This window comes from Elaeis guineensis, chromosome 7 (assembly GCF_000442705.2).
Source record: "Elaeis guineensis isolate ETL-2024a chromosome 7, EG11, whole genome shotgun sequence".
Lineage (NCBI taxonomy): Eukaryota > Viridiplantae > Streptophyta > Magnoliopsida > Arecales > Arecaceae > Elaeis > Elaeis guineensis.
In genome coordinates, this window is record NC_025999.2 from 99,702,204 (window position 1) to 99,710,732 (window position 8,529).

The window sequence follows — 8,529 nt, forward strand, 5'->3', positions numbered from 1 at the left end:
ATTCTGCCGATCGACAGTTACATTCACTTGCTAGAGTATAAAATGCAGGAAAGGAAGCTGAATTTGGAGTTTCACAATGAGAAATCTTTGTAGTCTCTGGAACCCAAGTGACATTTGAGCAAGAAATTATTTCTTTATTGCCCTAGTGTTAACAGTTTACAAGAGTGATCAACACTCCTTGTGAAGGCTTGTTCCCATCCATATGTATGGACACTAGATCGATGGTGATTTGTGCATTACCCATCCCAAACGATTGTGCAGTCTGTTCAGAGCCTTCTGAGGCATGAGAATTGTAAGAATCATTTAATATACGGCCATACTACTTGGCATGCTTCTTGAGATTATTATCCAGACTAGGAGGACAGGTTAGAGTAGCTTCTCCAGGAGGCTAAATGAAGCTTGTTTGATCGTTTTCCAGTTATAAACTTAAGACAGTAGTGGTTCAGGCCCCAGCACCTTTACGAGCTGCAATTCAGACCACGTTTTCTATTTGAATTCCATTGGGGTAGAGCATCTTCAAACTGACTTGATCTCGAATGACACCCATATGATTGCATGATTTCTTTTTTCATAGTGATTGATGAGAGAGGGGAACAAAGAAAGGAAAAAGACTATCGAAGTTGTGAACGTATTCAGAATATTGGTTGGCCACCTGGTGGTTATTTATCAACACCCAATGTACAGTTTATTAAGGAGACATCATTTAGACGCACTAAATTATCACTATTTATGTAGAACATACTGGGTAGTTCATTTCTTCATGGTAAATCATTCAAGAATCTTGAAATCTATATTAAAACGAATGCAGCTGAATTCTATGTTCATCGGATACATGATGGTTCTGCATATTTGTCAGCTGACAACCCAAATTTATCCACGTAAATTGAGTGAACATTGTAGAGCAGTCTAATGTACAATTGTTTCATTGCCAGAAGCTGTAGTAATAAAGCCAATGGATCTTAGATAGAAATCATGCAGCCAAACCCCAATATATAGGCTCTGAGAACCAGAAGTAATCATGAATTGAAAGCAAGAAAATAAGCTCAACTAAATTCTTGGCTGCTTATTTTTCCAGCTTGTAGTATAGATCAGACAGCCCGAAACAGAAGAGCTGCTGCAGTGGCCTTGGTATAGACCAAGAAGGATATCTGATACCTCGACTGATGCACCATGAAAACGGAAATTTCAGAAGTTCTTGTAGTGACTATTCTTCGATGGAGCGCACAACCTACAAATTCACCTGCGACACAACAATCTCAATAGCAATCCAAGGAAAAGCCAGAATATTAATACAAGGTGTGGATGGTGTTGGTACTACGTACGTGCTTGGAAGCATAGGAACGATGTGCCTCCTGATATTGCCACCAGCATGTATCAAACCAAATGCAATTCCCACCAAAGAGGAACAAATAAGACATTGGCATTTGTCTAACTTAACTACCATGCTTCTTGATGAGAAACAAGCCCAAATTAACAGTATACTGCTTGTAATTTGCAGGTTAGTGGCATGAGCAGAGCGTATATACATTTGCACAACTTTTTATTGCACACGTACATCTTGAACTATACATTCTTTTTAAGTGCCAAATCAAGGTTCCCAAGAAGCATTAAATAACAGGCAATGGTATTTCTCGCATCCAGGGTTGCCTATTTGTGTACAGGGAACACACACAATATAATCTTGTTTTTACCGTATTGGCGGGGCTTTTTTTTTTTTTATCACTCTTCACTACTGATTTTGGTGTCTGGATATCTCAATGATGAAGCCTTGTGATGCTTTTCCTTATTCTCCCACCCATCGATCCATCGGGCTAACTTCTCCAGGACTCGCCTTCGAAGTATCAGTGCTTCTCTCACCGATCAAAACTTAGGTTGGAACTGAGCCGGATCGGGCCGTACTCCTATTTTAGCAAGCCTGAAAATTTTTTTCAAACTTTGAGTCAGATTTAAACCTGATTATTTTGAAAAAAAAATAGATCGAAACTAGACCTGAGCCCAGGCCCGAACTAGATTCGAGCCCAATTGGGCGAAAGGTTGGCGGAGCGTTTGAAGAGGAGCACGGCAGCGCCGCTGACACAAAAGAGGTAGTTGGGGATGAGCACGAATTTGCAATTGCCGAAGTACCAGTTCTGGATGATGTTCTCCGTGCTGACTGACAACGATATATGTGTTGCGGTGGGCCTGGAGGAGGTCGCAGGCAAGACGGGAGTGCTCCATGAAACTGCGATAGCGGACTTGGAGACGTCGGGGGGCGTAGCAAGCATAGTCGACGAGATACACCGACGAGACCGGATCACGGTGCTATCGAAGATCAGGAAGGCGGAGCAGATGAGGATGCTTACTAGGTTATACTAGAGGTGGAGCTAGAGCTGCCAGATGTCATCTGGGTCAGTGCTGTCGAAATCCATCAGGATCATCGTTATCAGGAGAATCAACAATGGTCAACAGATGGGTGATCAGATAATGATATCCCAATTCACATACGGAGATTCATGCTTTGGAGGAAGTCCGGCAGTTGTTGATTTGGCTTGGCGTCGGGGACCATTTCTTGGATCAGGATGCGATCGGATCGCCGTACCACTCGCCGTTCCTCCGCCCCCTATCCTGGATTGCTACTAGAAATAAAATGAATTTAGGAGCGGAAGAGAGATGAAAAAAATAGCTCCGGCTCAGATTTTATATTCGAACTCGAGTTCAAGTAGGATCAAAAGTCAATCCGATCTCTGTCCCCAAAAAAAAAAAAAAATTCATTTTTAAACTCACATCCTGTCTCAATGATTTCGGGTCGAATTCGAAGCTCAACTCAAAGCCGGACCAATCCGAATCTACTTCCAGCCCCATCAAAACTATCTATCGGCTGGCACCCCCACCATGATCTTTCGCAACGTTCTATACGTGTCACGACCGCAGCTTGTCAAAGAAAAGATCTCCTCCATCTCGGAATAACAGCCAAAGAAAATATATATGAGCATACCCTTCTCTCTTCCGAAGGAACTAGCTCAAATAGGAGGGACGCAGAGTAAGCCGGATCCTGTAGCCATAGGGAGATGGAGCACGAGATCGCTAGGAGAAGGATAAGCCGGATCCTGGACCACGTGGCCGGACCCGGTGAGGTGTCGCCGCCCAATCCCCACCTCTTCCCATGGTAAGTCTCCTTATGATGCCCATCACCAAGACTTCTCTATATGAAGCAATGATATCTTGGAACAAGTTTTGTTCTTGTGATGGGTAGGAATTTCTCGCGGTGTTTGCTACTTCTTTAACATAACTAGCTATAAATGTTATACAGGAAGAGATTGTTGATAAAATTAAGATTATTGTCGGGTGATGTAAACTCCAAAAGTTATCAGCTTTTCAGATATTTATACTGCCCCAGGAAAAGTGCCAACTGATGAAGTTGGTGGGGTGAGTGGGTGACGTGTTGGTATCATATATTATATTTGATATGAAATTTTATTTACGCAACATGATTAAATGATGATCACTGTAACCTCTGTTGTGTTATAAACAAATAGAACTGCCTACAGATAACGGGTATCATGTATGAATGTTACAGCAGCATCGCATGATAGTTCTAACGCTGTTGTTTAACGATGTCATGGTTTCAAGAATAGATTACTCCTGTTCAGTGAAAGGATCATTTTTGTCATTTTTGTGCTTGGAGTTTTATACATATCAATAGCGAATTCTGCCTTAAACTTGATTTTTGTATGGTTGTATGGTTTATGTTGCATTTGCTATATCACACCCCTCTGTTTATAGTGACTCTTTAATCTTTACCTCAGAATTGCAGTAGCACTCTCAGCACTATAATACCACGGTGTGATAATAGATTGCTTTTTGCACGCCAAGGGTCTGTCTCTCAAGGTTATTTCATGCAACAAGTTTCTACCAGACAGGTAGTGATTGTTCTTTTACTTTATGGCAAATTCTTGAGACCACTTTCAGGGGCAACTGGCCAAAGTTTCACTTGGTGAAAACCATATGAGATGCCTTTTTCTGTTCTTTTCAGAATTTTGGGCCTGGTATTTCTTCTCAGCAGAATTCCTGTCCTGCCAAGGGAGAATCTTCTTGCCAGCCTTTCAGAAAGCCGATGTTCTCTAGACCGGTTCAGACAGAATCCACCTTATCGATATCAAGAGATAATTATTCTGTGAAACAAGATTTGACACTATCTTCTAATGACCATCCCAAATTTGCGAGACCAGGTAGTGGAAAGATTAAGAAACCGCAGCTTTTATGCAGCAGGACAAGACAAACTTCTATTTCTAATGGTATGCAACTTCCTAAAACTTATTGAACATTAGCCTTTACATTATCATCATGTCAGCGTAACCTCATCAGCAACTAGATAAAGTAACATGCTTTAGAAATTTTACCATGCTCACACCAGACTAGAGATACACAGGTATGAGAATTTATGCAACCCAAGCTATATAGGTCTTTTTTTTTTAATGTCATTTGTCAGGTATATTCAGTTTTCCTTGAAGCATATTGTCTGTACATGTATTTCTGAGGCTAAGGGTTGTTGTAAATTATTGTTTTTGTTCCATGCTTTCATAAAGAAATTTGATGCAGGGATGGAGTGGTCACCTCGAATGGATGTTGCAGAGTCGGGGGCAAATTATGTTGTGACGGTCGAGCTTCCAGGTGTCAACCTCATTGACATGGAGTGGAGGTGGATAACCAAAGGTATGGCATAATTTATTTTCAAAAATTACTAACATGCTCAAATCCTAATCCAATTAGATCGATTAAGATAGCTTCGTTTTTCTTATACTTGAGCCTGATCATCATAAATCTGCCTTTAATAGACTTATAAGACCATGTTTAACCAATACTGTTTATTTTGAAGTATGTAGAGAATTTCAAATTCATCCATCAACTGTAAATTTTACAAGTTTCATCTTATAAACCAACTCTACCTTTTACTTAACTTACAAGACCATGTTAGGAAGTACAATTTCTTTTGTAGTATGTATAGAATTTCAAATTCAGCCATCACTTGTAAATTTTACCAAATTTCATCTTATACTCTAACCCTACCATTTACTAGACTTACAAGATCATGTTTAACAAGTATTATTTCTTTTGTACTATGTATAGAATTTCAAATCATCCATAAGTTGTAATTTTACCAAGTTTCATCTTATGAGCTTCCTGCAGATGAACAAGATTGTGACAATTATTTTTTTTCCTAACCTTTTGATGTTGTCTCCATTCTTCATTTTCTTTACAAGCTTTAGGCTAAAATTTTGTTCATACTGTTCAATTGATTGACCAGTGTAGAACATGAGTATGACTAGAAATATGATATTTTTCAGTCTGGGTTTTGTTTAAAGATTGTTCTTCACTTAACTTGATCTTCCACACTATCTCCCTAAGTTTTCAATCCACTTGCTTATAGCTTGATGTTAGATAAACTATGATTTTCGTTAGGATTATATGTTAGTCTGACTGCTATTAACTGTAGTCTTTTTTAATTTTTTGATACTGATATACCCTTGTCATTTGTTTATAGCCTGACCATAATAGGTAAACGGTCAACTCAGCAGCATAGAATGCCCAATTGTGCTGGAAACTCAAACCCTGTTTATCACCAGAGGGAGATCTTGCAGGGGCCATTCCGAGTCGTTTGGCTCTTCCAATTGATGTGAACAAGGATAGTGTCTCAGCTGAATTTGTGTAAGTGATTTCTTCATTTATTTTTCATCCTTATGCATATTCCTAGAAATTACTTGTAGATAATTTCTTATGGATCTGAAAGATACTTCCATCTATGAATCACTCTTTAGCTTCTTCCATTTGTTGGAAGCTAAACTGTTGCCTTTTACTTGTAGCGAGATGTTATAGCACGGCCTATGGAAAAGGTCAACTGCCACGAATGCTAATTTTGTCATACTCTTTTGATGCTCTAATGGCAACTGCTAAAGATGCAACCACAGATTGGATAGTTTGTCAAAGGCACACTATGCATCAAAATCTGCACTATAAGATTTTGCTATTAGTTTTTCTTTTAGGTCAATAAGTGGATGCTAACATTAATGCAGGTGATCAATTAACAAGCCCTGTTCCGTCCCTTTCTTTTTTAATGGCCTTACGTGTCCATGCTTGATTTCTTTTTACAACTACCAGATTGTCTGAAATTGGACATTTGTTGATTCCTTCTTAGAATCCTCCTAAACTTAAATTCCACCTTTCTTTGAACATTTTGACATATTATAGCAGTTACTTTTACAGCCGCCGTGTCCAGCTTCTTTTTTGCATGATCAAATTATCATCACTTTAGTCAATCATGTAGCTGCTACATATCCTTCTCAGTTTTGACCTTATCTTTCCAACCTGATGGGCAAATTTTCCATCGCACTCTTTTATATTATTACTGCATTTTTTTTTTTTTAAGTCTGCAGGTGTATCTCCTTTTTCTCAAATTTGAAAAACATGAAATGTGATCTGTCTTCATGAGTTTGTCCTTTGCTGAAAGGGCAAATTCTGAATTTTCTATTCCATGGGAAGTTCTGATGTGGTCTAGACATTATTGTTGTGTAGAAAAACATGACACACTGTAGAACAGACCATCCAAACTTAAGTTTATATTCTCAAGTTTTAGCTTGCATTCTTTCATATTCCTCATCTATTAAGCGTAAATAGATCCGTACAGCATTGTGAGTTCTTTACATGGTTATATGGTCAAGGTTTACAAACCCACACTTGAAGAGCCTGTGAAAATGTAGGTATGTCAGTAGCTGTTCATATTGATTGCATAATTCACTGAGGGTGGTCACTTTGGATGTAGGGATGGCTTTCTGCAAATCACTCTCCCAAGACTCTGTGAAAGATGAAGAACCAGTATGCACATGTGCACTGGCAAGATCAATGTAAGGACAGTATATTGTGTTCTTATGTCCTTTCAAAAGCTTTTGGTATGAGGGTTCAGAAACCAAGAAAAGGAAATATACAGGATGGAAATAAAAGCATCAGGTGCAGTCACATGGCTATGGTGGTTGCTGCTTTAATCAGAGAGCATCAATTGAAAAATCCAATTCTTTTGCCATGAACTGCATGACTTGCTCAATGGTAATTATGGCTCTGTAACTAGGAGGATATAAAAAGGTTATAAGTAATATAAATCCCTGCTTCCAAGTGAGACATGTTTCTGTTATTCTAAAACTAGCTCGTCATTAATCCAAAATCAGATAATTTTTGAATGAGAGGATGACGTAGTAAGTTAGATACCATTGTTCTTCGTAATATATGTATCTCTATATATTGCAACAAATTATGTGAAAATAGGATAAGACTTCTTGGACCATCTGCCATGAAAAATGAGACATCTTGCATGGTGGTGGTATCCTTGTTAACCTGGTGGGCAAGTTCTAATGTGACACTACTTGGTCTGGATGGAGTTAGCCTGTCACTAAAGTCTTCTTTTGCATGAAAATATCATGCCTTCTTTCCATCAGCCTGGTGATGGACCTTGTGGCTGAAGTTACTTTTGGATATATGGAAGTCGACTAACTAAAAATACTATACAAATGAGAGAAAGCTCTTGGCTTTCATATTTGAAGAAATGAAAAATTGTTGGTCTGGATGTTTGTGAATGATATGTAACAAGATCTCTTGGGTACAAGAACTAGAATTAGTTGTCAATCCAATGTGACAATTACTATACGGCCAAGACTAGCGTACCTACTTATGAAACAATTTTTTGAACTCCTGATTGAGAACAATTTGTATACTTGATATCTTATATTATACGGGGAATTATAAGACTGTCCGCTTATCATAAAACCCAACAAAAGACTATGGCAAGAGATCAGCAACAAGATCATCAACAAGACTTGTAAGGATGTAAACGAACCAAGTTGCTTATAAACAGCTCAGTATCAGATGAGTGACGAGCTTGTTTGGGCTTAGTTCAGCTATGGCATGAGCGAGCGCAAACAACTTTATAGCCCACCAAAATCAAAAGGAGCCCGGCTCGATAAGAAGCTCCACAGAAACCAAACAGACTGTGACATGCTGCATCATATCCTCCACTAGAAACTTTCACTCTGAAGAAGTGTTGTATTTTAGTCTTTGTGGATCAAGTTGTAGGTTTCCTGGATGTTTTCTGTTTTCTCTTTCCTCTTTGAGGTAGGCTCTTCTTCTTTTCCCCTTTTCATGTAATTTCATTATCTCAATCAATTGTGATCGAGTTCTGTCCAATTTTCTTCTCAAGAATCGGTTCTCTACTCAGATGTTTACCAAACAAGCCATGTGAGCTTCGACTTTAGACTCAGAACCTTTGGAAGATTTACCTTTCAAAGGTATCTAGATTTGGTTTCACTGTGACGAAAGAAGAGAAAAGTTTGCATGTGATTAAGCAAATGACAGTATCAAATTGCTCAAAAGATCAGTTTTTTTCATTTATTTCAGTCACATAATACCCCACATGTGCACCTTAAGGTCATGTTCCATTTGCTATCGTGCATAAATGCGCCCTTGGCTCTCTCCGGTTCCAGTTGATATCCCTCTCACCGCCTCATT

The 8,529-nt window shown here is 38.9% G+C and overlaps 1 pseudogene; it reads left to right on the forward strand.

The window, feature by feature from the left end:
• Positions 1-3,125: 3,125 nt before the first annotated feature.
• Positions 3,126-7,211, forward strand: LOC140859084 (17.7 kDa class II heat shock protein-like; annotated as a pseudogene).
• Positions 7,212-8,529: the final 1,318 nt, after the last annotated feature.